The sequence below is a fragment of the Euphorbia lathyris genome, chromosome 3 (assembly GCF_963576675.1).
Source record: "Euphorbia lathyris chromosome 3, ddEupLath1.1, whole genome shotgun sequence".
NCBI lineage: Eukaryota > Viridiplantae > Streptophyta > Magnoliopsida > Malpighiales > Euphorbiaceae > Euphorbia > Euphorbia lathyris.
The window spans coordinates 40,229,632-40,242,742 of NC_088912.1; the positions used below are offsets into that span (position 1 = coordinate 40,229,632).

Below are 13,111 nucleotides of genomic sequence, written 5' to 3' on the forward strand. Positions count from 1 at the left end.
AATCATCACAAAACGTCAAAATAATATACAATTGATATCTCCATTATTTTAGATCAAATGTTAATATGATTCTAGTATCTAATTATTAGCTTAAATTTTTCGTTTAATTGGTTTAATGAGATAGTTTCAGAACCTCTTCAATGAATTGATAAAAATCTCGAAATTCATTTATTGATTAAATTACATTACATATAATATGAGTTTGTGTTATGCGCGCTTCAAACGATTAAAATAGAAATTCATTTTGTATTACTTTCATAAGAAGTTCCCTACAAACTCTCGATAAATCTCGCACGTATAAAAAAAATAATAAACAAATATATTTCTATATTCTAAAGTGTGATCTCCATGTTCAGATAACAATTTACTTTTTTTAACTTATTTCACTTTCGAATAAAATATTTAATATGATTTAAAGCAAAATCAAGTTAAAAAAGTCTCAAACAAAAGGGAGTAACAATGGAATAAAGCATAATTCTAATCCGTCAAACAGATACCTAGACTAAAATAAATAAATTCATCAACTATAACATCATCAAAATTTTGATTTCTAAAAAAAAAAATTCATTAAACAACTTTTTAGAAACAATTAAAAATAAGGATAATTAATTTATTAGTCCCTATATTTTGACAAAATAAATTGTTTAGTTCCTATATTTTTAAAAACACATGGTAAAGTCTTTAATCTTTTTCTTTGTGAACTGTTTAGTCCTTCCTCCTGTTTATTAGATTTTTTACCGTTTATGAATTCAGAAATGACTATATTACCCTTTACTATTTACCTTCAAATTTCAGAAGAGGAAATCCAATTTAGAACAAGAAGCTATTTGTATGGAGAACAAGAAAAAGAACAGACTCAATGCTTACGAATTTGAATGATTAAGAAGAAAATCAAGAACAAGAACACTCAAAGTTGATTTCAGATGCAGTAGAGTTTAAAGGAAAGGAAAATAAAGGAAAAGAAGAACGCAAATCCAAATTGACTAACAGAATCTTCATTAGAGTCTAATGGCAGGGACTAAACAGTTTACCGAGAAAAACGTTAGGGACTAAACAGTTCATCGAGAAAAAAGTTAGTGACTTTACCGTGTGTTTTTGAAAATACAGGGACTAAACAGTGTATTTTGTCAAAATATAGGGACTAATAAATTAATTACCCTAAAAATAATATGAAAATCGATTACACAAAAGAAGTTTGAGTCCGATTTCAGCTATAAAAATGACAAATAATGCCAATGTCAATTAACAATGACATAACAAATAGATTTTATCTCTATCTAAAGGCAAGAAAAAAATATACTAATAGAGCATCCTCTATGCATCGCATGTTTTTAGAAAAACATCATATTGCACTAATGAAATAAGTAAATAGAAAAAATACTCTTTATTTCAGCAAATTCCATCTTAAAATGAATAAACATCATGTAAAACTCATCAAAATATTGATACGGATCGAAATCGGACTAGAAGGTTTTGATCTTAAACCTACAAAGAAAAAGCCTAGCTTGAAGGAGTGAATCCCAATAGAATAGTAACCCAAGATACAATAGAGGCTATCTTTGATTGATTTCATAAACCATTTGACTTTCCTCACCTCGTTTATAAACGCCTTGTGAGTAGGACAAACGATCAAAGTAGCTTTTCTCTTGGCATTTGGCTCTCCTACCATAGGTGTAAGCATGTAAGGAATACCATCCTTCATAAACCAATAGGTATTTCTTCTCCCGATATGGATAGCATCTCTGTCGAATTGTTATGGGTGACCCAAAAGCAAGTGGCATGCATCCATGTCCACTACACCATAATATATCTCATCACAATATTCCCCTATCTCAAGAGACACTTTACATCTTTAGGCCACGTTCAATTCCCCCACACTCTTGATCCATCCCACACTATAGGGATTTGGATGCACCTCCATCAGCAAGCTGAACTTTTTAGCCGCTACATCGCTAATAATGTTTTCTTGACTCCCACTATCAATAATCATATTGCACTTCACTCTTTGCACAAGACAACGGGTGCAAAAAATTTGGTGCATTTGATCCTCTTCAATTCTATTCGAGACCAAGAGTATTCTCACCACATGGATTGCTCAATCATCTTCATAACCCCCATCATCTTCATCTTCGATAGTCTCACAAAACACATCATCCTCTTCCTTATAATCATCCTCATATCTCTCAGCTACATTGGCACTTCGTCTTTTGAGGGCACTCATTAGATCATTGACCCGTCTCATTGCATCAAAAACACTTGAACGGAGCCGGTTTAGCATACAGATTGTTGCCCGATGAGGTGGTGTTGCCCTATAGGGCCTCACATCCCCACTAGGTGCCTTACCCACAATAGGAGCCTTGGTTCCACTAGTGCTAGCTACATTAGTCCCTTTATAAACTCCATTGGAAGCTTCTCTTCCACCATATGCACCATCACTACCAGATCTTCTATAGTCATCACGCTTAGTTGAGATTTGACCTTCAAAGCAAGATTGCGAGCGTCTTGCACCCGGATTACTATTTGAGTTCCAATTCTATCTTGGATGTTGTATCTAATCCCATCAAGATACTTTGAAGTCTTTTGGATTTCGGTTTCCAACAAATTAGCCCTTGCCAAAAGCCTCAAGAACTCCGAAGTATACTCATGCACGTTCCTTTCACCTTGTGAACAATTCTGGTACGAACTATAGATGTATTGTTCATAGTCGAGGGGAAAGAATCGTTCCCTCAACATAGACTTCATTCGTAACCAAGATCGTATCGGCTTAGTTTCTCCTCTTCTTCTCTCTTCTTTCATGTGGTCCCACCAAATCAATGCACCACTTTTGAACCAATATGCCACTAACCGAACCTTCCTCACATCTGGCATTCCTGCATATTCAAAGAACCTTTCTACCTCCAATAACCAATCGAGAAACACTTCAATATCAAGATCACCCCTAAAGGAAGGCAAGTCAATCTTCAATTTAAAGGCATCGTCTATATCATAATTATAACCCATATCCGCCTCTAGCATTCACATTCTCCACATACGGGTTTCCCCCATCACAATTCATATGCCAATGGGCCAACCATACCAACATCATCATTAATACCCATCATTATAAATTTTCCCTTTTCCTTATTAGATCGGGACTAAGAAGAATGGTTGGCACAAAGATCCAATCCATATTGTTCTTGTTGGTCCCGTGTGATTAGTTCCAAGAGGGGTTAGGAACTAATATAACTTTTTCGTTAATTTATCTTGCTGACTTAATTATTTTGATGAGTTAATTAACTCAACTTTGGTCAGCTTGGCCGAACTTAGCGTAAGACAGCTTTAGTCAGATGCTGACTAAGACTGTTTTACTTACGAGTTGGGAATTGACGCTAGTGTGGTCAGTTTCCAACTCAACACTCCAATTTACTCAGTATCAGCTTCTTACAGTTTATATGCTGAGTAAATATAACAATCAACACAAGCACACACACACACACACACACATATATATATATATATATATATTTGAGAGAGTTTAGAAGTTACTCAGTATCACTTATCCTGGTTCGGCCTCTCTGCCTACGTCCAGTCCCCAGAGTCTTCTGGGCTTTTGGAATCCAATACTGAGCTCTTTAAGGGTAGAGCACAAACCGATTACATGCAGTTGAATATGCAAGAGTACCGTCCTCTATTCCTCTACTCAACTCCTACTAAGCACCACAACCCGGTACTTAGATTTCTCTACCACTGAATGTTTACAACCGAACACTCAGCACAACACTCTCAATATCACAATTGATACAGGTTGTTCTTTTTCAAATGAAGAACACTTTAGATGATTACAAACAATCAATCTAGCATTTACACAGAAATAGAAAATGGGTGTAAGATCTCTTTCTTGTTTTTGAGTGCTTTGAACTTGTATTTTTCTTTCTGTACTTCGGCAATGATCCAAGGAGTTTGATTGTCTTTATATAGATGAAGACCTGGAGGAGGATCATTTGAAGTGATTTAGCCGTTAAGTCCAAAACGGCTCTTTTAGGAGACATCTTCTGGTCAGCTTCAGGTTTTGCAGGCCAATCCTATCCTCTGATTTCTTCAGACGTCAGACTTGTCTTCTTCCTGCAGACGTTGTCTTTTTGTGGCAGTTGTCTTTTAGCAATAATCTGTTGACCTATGTATCTCGGAATGTGTCTTTTGCGTAATTCCGAGGATTCAATTATTGGTGCAGAAGGTTTGCAAGACTTGTCTTCTAGTGAACGGATCTCTCATACTGTCCTGAAGATTACTCAGCTTCTACTTTGTTATTCATTGTCTTCGTTTGTTGTCAACATCTATGCTGAGTTCTGTCTTGCAAGACAATGTTTGAGAGGGCTTCTAATGCTGAGTTCCATTCCACTTAACTTTGTAGAACTCCAGGCTTCTATTCTTTGATACTGAGTTTGATTCTACTCAGCTTGTTCTTTGATCTCATGTTGACTTCGTCCTGTCTTATTTTTTATTTCTTTTTGTATTTAAGTTTATACTCAACATTGAACAAACATATTAGTACAATTAAATCAAAGCACTTAAATTTAATTGTTTCTTAATCATGGATGATTTTGTCAAATCAAAATCTTGTGGAAAGGTGTTTCAACAAACTCCCCCATTTTGATGTTGGCAAAATACATAATTATGGAACTCAGTTTTGAAATTCCCCATGATTGATTTATTTTTCATATTTCTGAAATTGCTCCCCCGTAAGGGTTGCATCTATTGTCCTAACTTAATTCTAAGCCTTCCAAGATTTACTCGAATTGCTTACACTGACTTAGTTCAATTCTAGACCTTCCAAGATCTAATTTAGATGAATCTAGGTCAGTTTTCAGAAATGGTTAAATACTCAGTTTGATGCACAGATTGTTTTAGTGTTTAACGTATACTGAGTATGTTTTACTTTTACTTGTTTGTTCAATTTTTGATTGATCAGCTTTTAGCACATAACATTAGGCATGGTATTTAGATAATTCAGATAGAGTAGTTCTTAACATAGATTAACCTAAAAAAAACACACAAAATATTAGGTACGCACACAAAATATCTAGCACAAAGTACATGCTAAGTCCTGAAGCTACTTTTTCTTCTTTAAGGTAGCTTGAGCTTGCTCCCCAGCTTGACACTTGTCTTTTCCTTTGTCTTTGCTACCTGATGCACCACCTGCGTGCTGAGTTCCATCTTGTCTGTTCTCCCCCGTTTTGCCATCATCGGGTGGAGGAGGAATGAAAGTATCATTTCTAGCAGCAGCAGACAAGGCGTTGGAATAACGCTTCAACCTCTTTGTACTCTCCCTCAGGCCATCTATAACGGGAACACCATCATCTTGAATAGATCTAGGAACCCGTAGGGAGCTACTCAGTATGCTGATTAGAAACTCATGAGATTTGCTGATCCAGGAGATGAACTCAGTGAGCTGGGCATAGGATTGGTGGTACATTTTGAGTACAGCTGAGTCATAGAATTTTCGTTGATCATGTATGGCTTGCGAAAAGCTCAGAAGTGCATCAGTATTGACTGGGTCAACATCCATCTTTTCCTTATTGACATTGAGTAGACGCACAGCTTCACTCAGTTGATCAATAGTACACTGAGAAGTGGAGGAAATCAATTCACGTGTGCAGTTCAGATCAGAGGTCAACTTTGAGAAGTGTTGGTTCCACTAAGCAGAAGTGGCATACTCAGGATGACCCGTAGATCCAATGTTGGCCAGGTCCGTGGTCAGCTTAGCAAAGTAGTCTTTGAGCTCAGTAGAAGTAGCATACCCTGGATTTACGTCAGAGAGACTCTGGACTTTGCCTTCAAGTGCATTCATGTGGTTGACCATCATGAGCAATAGTTCAGTTAGCTTGGCAATTTGGTCTTGCTTGGGTTGCTGTGTCTGGACCGTGGTCATAACACTGATGAGATCTTTGAGGCTTCGAATTTCGTTCAGAAGTGGAGTGATGGATGAAATTTGGGAGGACTCAAGATTTGAAGACCCAGCAGCATCGATATGAATAGGATTCAAATCCTGAAGAAGAGACTGAGCAGAGGCAATGATTCTGCGCCCAGACTCAGTAGCACTCAGATAGGCCAGTGTACCAGCAGGATTTGACTCACTACAAAAAATTCCTGATATTGTGACTAATTCTATTATGACGAAATTGTGTTTTGTCGCAATAAATATGGTTATTGTGACCAAATGAAGCATTTGTCACAATAGTCGGACTAAAGACAAAAAGTTGTGATGAAATACTTATTCTGACAAAATTTTGTCACTACATGTAAATATATTGGGACAAAATTAATTTGTCACGATTGTTCATAGCTATATATGTGACGAAAATTTTTGGTGCAAATTTATAAACATATAGAGAGACAAATATTTTGTCTCAAAAAATATAATTTTGTTGTGACTAATAATTTTGTCAAAATATCATAATTTAACAATTTTTAGTTTTGTAAAAATATTTATGACTATGGCAATAAATAGTAAATGGCCACAATAAATATCCAAATTATAATTATGACGATAGTTTGTCATTAAGATTTTTTTTGTTACGATTTTTTTTTTAAGTCTTCATATCTGAATATTATTATTTAAAGACATTTTGATACTAATACAAAGTTTAGGTGTTAATTTTTTTTTGTGCCAGTTGTTAAATATTTATGAACTCAAATGATTTTTTTTAAGAATCATATTAATTAATATATTTTACGTTTGTTAATTTAAAAAAATAAAAAATTTAATTAATTATCAATTTTTAAAAACTAATATTGTCTATCCAATGGATATAGGAAAATTAAAAAAAAAACATTACTTTTTAACATTTCCCCACATTTATTAGGTACAAAACACGGATAAGATACCAAAATAGGCCTATGGTTTTTGAGAAAATATCAATTTAAGCTTCACGTACAAAATAACACCAATATAGGCTTAATGTTTAAAAAAAGGTACCGATTTAGACCTCAATAACAGAACGAGATACGTAATTGATATTACTACATTAAGGTTTGTCAATTGTACGTGCGGGGAGAAATCAGAACTTAATGGAGTAATGAAAATGATATGTCCAATCCGTTTTCCAGATCTAAAGTGATACCCTTTTTAAAACGTTAAGCTTATATTGGTGCTATTTTATACGTTAAACCTAAATTGATACTTCTCCAAAAAACCATAAAACCATACATCTATTTTGGTACCTTATATTTTCATAAATTGGTAATTAATGAAATTGTTTTTTTCAATTTTTTTTGGATTAGCATATTATCTTTCAAAAGGTAAAAATATATTAATTGTTTTGTTTTATAATTTATTTATGTTACAATTTTCTTAATTAAATAAATTAAATTAGAAATGTGAAATAAACCTAACTAAACAAAATAACCCTCACTCAAAAACATTTAGGTTTTTTCTTTCTTTATGAACTTCCCCATCCACCGCCTCTCTCTTTGACGGTTCTCTGTTTCAATTTTGTTTACTCCTTCAATCCTCCCTTTTCCATAATCATGCTTCCTCCCTTGCTCCATTCAAGCCTCCTCGATCTTCCATTTATTTTGTTTTGCGTGTTTTTTTTTTTTGAAACAAATGAGAAGATCGATTTTGACGGTTTGCAGTCTCTATCGGTGTCTTGTGGTTAGCAACAAGGGCGAATAGAGTTCCGAGTAGCAAAGTCGCGGCCGAACCTCCTACTTCAAGCACCACTGACTCCCTTTCTGATTCGGAAAATTCTCCGGGATAAAACCCTCCAAATTTCTGCTGGAGTATTCTCCTTGAATGGTTCTTGCTCATGTATGTATCTTCAGTCATTCAACGTTTCATTGTATAGATAAGCTCATAATTGGGGTTTCCTTTTTTCCTATTATTGAAGGGTTTTTTTTTCTTGCGTAATTAAACTCATGAATTTTCTATTTTAGATTTCTATATTTGTCTAACCTCACTGTGCAAGATCCTTCCTACGGTGTAAAATGGCTTCCCTCTTCAGGTAACCTTTGATTCAATGCCCTTACCCATGAATTTTCTGTTTTAGCATGTTGCAAATTCAGGTTTTGAATATTTTTTATTTTTTTCTTGTCACAAAGTTTATAGCATCAAAGGCATTTTTTCACCCAAACAGATCCATCTTTATTTTTTTCTATGAAAAGTAATGCTTATGAACTTAGCCAGAGATACCACTTTATCTAGTTGAGGTTCCTATTTTAGTGACTAAGAATGCTGATATATAGCACTTTCCTTAGTACAGGAAAATCTTAGAGCCCAAATGCAGCAGAGCAGAAGTGCCATCAAAGCCTTTAGCATTGAAATAGGTAGTATATTCTTTGACTGTGCTTTCCTTGTACTTAAGAGGATTATCTTCATAATACAGTTCCTTGATAGGTCCACAGATTCTTGGTGTTGATTTTAGTTCTGTGCTAAAGAAAAGGTCACCATGTATACTCTTGGTCCTATACGATTTGCCAGCACCCTGTGCTCCATGCTTATCAACTTATCATTTGATATTAGCTGCAGAAAATCACCAATATTAATGATAAGAGCGGAAGGAGTGGGAGGGATATCAATCCATTGATTCTGATGAACAACTTGAAGACCACCAATTTGATATCGCAGAAGAACTGTAAGAAAGGCGTTATTAGTATGCTAACTTATGCCAAATGTTAATGCTTGTTGTGGGCACGCTGGATAGTAATGCCCTAAGAGAATATGTCCCTCACCACAACCTATGTCTTTCAAGTAGTTTGCCTGCAAACCGAAACCTTCTCACAATAATTCCAACACCGTATTTCCCATTTTCTCAACTTGTTTATAGTATTATCTCTGCAAAATTTTCATATATGTATATTTTTTTGTTATGTGCAAGTTTTGATGTTAGAAAAAAAGTGTTTTTTTATTAATACTATTAAAAGTGTACAACTTCTTTCTTCAATCACTTTTTTCTGGTTATATAATCTATTTAGTTGTTTGTGTAGAAATACTTCAAATCGTCTTTTTAGATGGGTTATGTGCATTCTTAATGACTTTCCCTATAGGCACTAATTTGAGTAGTGATGCAAAAAGACTGTAGAAGGCAAAGAGGCAGACCCTTCAATTTTCAAGGTGAGCATTTAATTCAGAAAATTCACTTTTAGTCAGCTCTAACGAATGCTCTAGTTCTGCATTGAGTTTATATTACTCTTACTAATTGATTATGCTTGTGAATTTCAGTTCAATATTACTTATAGAGATTGGTTGTTCACAAGTGGTCTAAATGGATTTCACAATTTTTAACTTGGATAGAGGAGCCTTAGGATATATCTGACTAGTACAGAGTAGTAAAATGACAATAAAAAGATTGTGAAATTCTAGTTGTAGTTTGTGTATAGGTTGGTGAGAACTAGTTGGAAAAAACCAAAACAGTTTTCCAATATGGAAATTCTTCCTTGTGCTATTTTTCAAGTGCGGTTGTACTACTTGGAATGACTATATATGACACTCCAAAATTCCTCTCTTTTTACTTCTTTGGCAAATAAGTTTTACTTTTTCTTTTGTTGGATGTTCAATTTTTAACGAGGCCAAATTTCTCCATCTTCTCTTTTCTGATGATTGAAAGTATTTCTCTTTAATATTATTATGTTATGTAGGATTTAGTGTTTATTTTTTATACTAATTATTCCTTTTAATTTTTTAAATGCAGATGAAGCTTTTTTTCTTGCCTGGATTCAGAGTTTGTTCCATTGTCTCGAAATTGGAGATTAGTTTTTAGATTTAATATTGTTTATAAATTCCTATGTTCTTCAATATGATTGAATTAGCGGTTTAATTTTTACCATTGTTAGAATAATTTATTATTTCTGTTTGTGGATTGATGATATTGGATTGGGATTATAATATTACTTAATGAATATTTTCTTTTATTCATTCATCACAATTAAGTTTGATTTATGACAAATATAAGTTAACAAGTCGTGTTGATACAATAAAAAAAACAATCTGTGATTAAAACAATAATATTTTTGTGACTAATATAACCATTAAAAATGAAATTCAATTCGATTTATGACGATTTACTAATCGCAATAAATTAAATATGCAGTATTGAACCTAGTTTGTCAAAATATTATTTGTCACATTAAAGTAATTACAACAAATATTATGTCAGTCACAACAAAATAATAAACTATCTGCAACAAATATTATTTGTCATATTAACTAATTTTGTCACAATAAATATTAAATATTTGTCGAAACAACTCATATATTGAGACTAATATAAACTTGTAGCAACCAAATATAATACATATTCTGACAAATTATTAGTCACAACATATAACATAAAGGTGACTAATGAAATTTTGTCACAACATAATATTAACAGTCGAGACAAATCATAATTTCGTCACAACAAACTTATTGAGACGAGCTTATTCCAACGAAACCTGTGACCAATTTTTTTGTCACTATAAGTATATTGTGATGAAATATGTATATGTTGTGACAAAAAATTTCGTAAAAATAAACTAATTTTTTTGTAGTGACTCAGAGGCAGGAATTGAAGTTGAACTTGATGGTGGTGGAGTTGGCTGCTTATCAGATTGGTTTGGTTGGTCAATGGTTGGGCCTTGTGGTAGCTCAGTACGAGGAGCTGAGTGCTCAACACTCTGTGTATTCTGAGTTTGAGGTGAAGGACTTACAGAGGTGTTGACCTGCTCAACATGATGTGGAAGTTGAGCAGGTTGTTCCATAGTTTGCTCCCCATCTTGAGCATCTTGGACTTCAAGCTCTTGCTCGGCAGAATTTGGATTTTCCAGAGTCTTGGCTTATTCCTCAGTATGAGTAACAGAGGCTTGATTTTTCGCAGGTTCCTTAGGAGGAGACTCGGTATTATTAGAGAAGTATCTGAACTGGATGTCAGACAGATCGGTAATTGGGTCCCGAAGTGGAGAATCTCCTAACAGATCAATGACAGGTGCTTTGTAGGCTTTCTTCTTTAGCCTTTTGAATGTCTTAGCTTTAGGAGGTGAAGGGTCAGCTTGAATATCCTCACTTGAGTTAGAAGAGGAGTTGTCTCTAAGCTCAGCATTGATCTCATCTTCTGCAATGTCATGTTCGGTGAGCTCAACATCCACTGTTTGAAGTGCCATATTTGGATTTTCCCCTTGCTCAGCATTATCCTCAGTCTGTGTTTGCTCAGCATGCTCTTCTTCCTCAATATCAGCCTGAGCGTCATCATTTATCTGTTCTTCCTCTTCTTGCTCAATAGGGGTTTGCTTAAGATCAATCCCGAGACTTTTGACGAAGTGTGACTTTGGAGGGACAACCCAGTCGAGGGGGGTCAGCTTCAACAATTTTCAATGCAGAGCTTCTTCTTTTCTTCTGCAGAGGTTGTTCTGGAGTTTCTTCACTCTCCTCTTCGGGCTCAACTTGCCATTTTCGTTTCTTTCCTGACTTAGGTGTTTGGTCAGTATCAACTTTCTTCCCCTTAGATACAGCTCGTACCTTCCTTGGGACAACATCAATATCCTTTGAGCACGTTTCAAGTGCTTTTCTCTTCTTCTTTGTCTTTGCTGGCGCAACGGACTCAGCAACAACTTTCTTTCCTTTCTTTGGTTCCACTTCCTATTCAGCATCATTTTCTTATTCATCTTCCTCAACATCTTCAGTCCCCTTCAAAGGCTGGTTGAATATTAACCCAAACAGCAGAGCCGCTGTAATTTCATTTCCCAAACTCTGAGTTTCATTGATTGTTTCTATTTTCTGATCTTCGAGGATTTTAGTGATTAGGGAGCCCAGTCTGAGTTTCTTACCTCCTCGTTGAAGTGCATCGACTAGAAACACCGACATATTGAGTGGGTTGTAGGTCAACATGTGCCATATGAAGCACTGCTCGAAGTTGGAGGCCGACGATACTGAGTTGAGCTTTGGGAAGATGAAGTTGGTCAATATGTAATGAGCCATCTTCTGATTTTTGCCCCATGCAGGTGTTGGGTATCTCTCCTTTGTGATTCTTCGGTTTGCAGAATCCTTTGACATGGTCAAACGTTTCTTTGGTTGTCCTAAACTCTTTCCCTTCCTCTCGCAGGTTGAGTAAGGTTGCTAAGTAAAATGGGGGTGATTGTTATTTTGTGCCCCTTGACGGAAGTGTCCAAGTAGTCAGCATCTTCTTCATCGACATAAAGATTGGAGTAAAATTCCCTAACTAACCTAGGATAGGTTTTCCCAGGGAGAGAGAAGAGTCCTACCCATTCATTCTTCTCAATCCACTCACAGAAGGGTTTTTCAGCGGTGATTAAGCTGGGAGAGAACCATCTACATTTCAGAACTTCCAGATTGTTGACTTTCTTGTGAACTTTGACCATGTTCCTTTCCTTGGGCTTCTTTGAAGAGCTTGCTGGGTCATCTTGAGGGTTTTTGTTTGGAGTTTGGCTAAGCTGTGGAGGAGATTTTGGATTTTCATTGGTGTGATGTTTGCCGGAATCACCACCGGAGACATTCTGATGGCTCGATATTTTCTTCTCAGAGTTTTTCGAGGGATTTTGAAATTCAGATAGAGAAAGATTGGAATGGCAAAGGATTCAAGCATAAAGATGATTAAGTGTGAAATTTTCCACTATTTATAGAGATTTTAAATCGATCCTATTCGTTGGACTAGCCGTTTTTCCTTGGGGTATTCAATCGACAGAGATTCTGTCACTTATGACACGTTCAGCACATGGGTTTTGCCATTATTGCTTACGTTATCCTAGGTGCTATTTATTACACATGTTAGCATTTAATGGTGCAAGTGGCCTTTTAACTCAGTTTTGCTAGAATGCGAAGCGTTTGTGATACTGAGTACCTAGTTCTACATAGATGAATGTCTTAACTCTTAGTAACATAGCATAAGATAATCACTCAGCATGTACATCTACTCAGCATAGGGTGATTTTCCACATCTTAAGTTCAGCATGTAGTGGTTACTAATATAGAGTTCACTCAGCATGGCAATCACTCAACATTCAATTTTTCACATAGAGTTATTGAAGAGGATTAGACATACCGATAGCTTCCCTTAGTATGTTGAATTGTTCACGAGCCAATGGCTTGGTGAAGATGTCTGCAAGCTGTTCATCTGTTGGTACGTAGGTCAGCTTAATCTCT

The 13,111-nt window shown here is 35.4% G+C and overlaps 1 long non-coding RNA gene and 1 pseudogene across 1 annotated transcript; one reads left to right on the forward strand and one right to left on the reverse strand.

Moving 5' to 3' along the window:
* Nucleotides 1–7,384: 7,384 nt before the first annotated feature.
* Nucleotides 7,385–9,896, forward strand: LOC136221533 (uncharacterized). The gene is made up of 4 exons (XR_010685165.1): nucleotides 7,385–7,789; nucleotides 7,915–7,982; nucleotides 9,025–9,091; nucleotides 9,669–9,896. It is a non-coding gene; the product is annotated as an uncharacterized lncRNA (long non-coding RNA).
* Nucleotides 8,232–8,800, reverse strand: LOC136221916 (1-aminocyclopropane-1-carboxylate oxidase homolog 1-like; annotated as a pseudogene).
* Nucleotides 9,897–13,111: the final 3,215 nt, after the last annotated feature.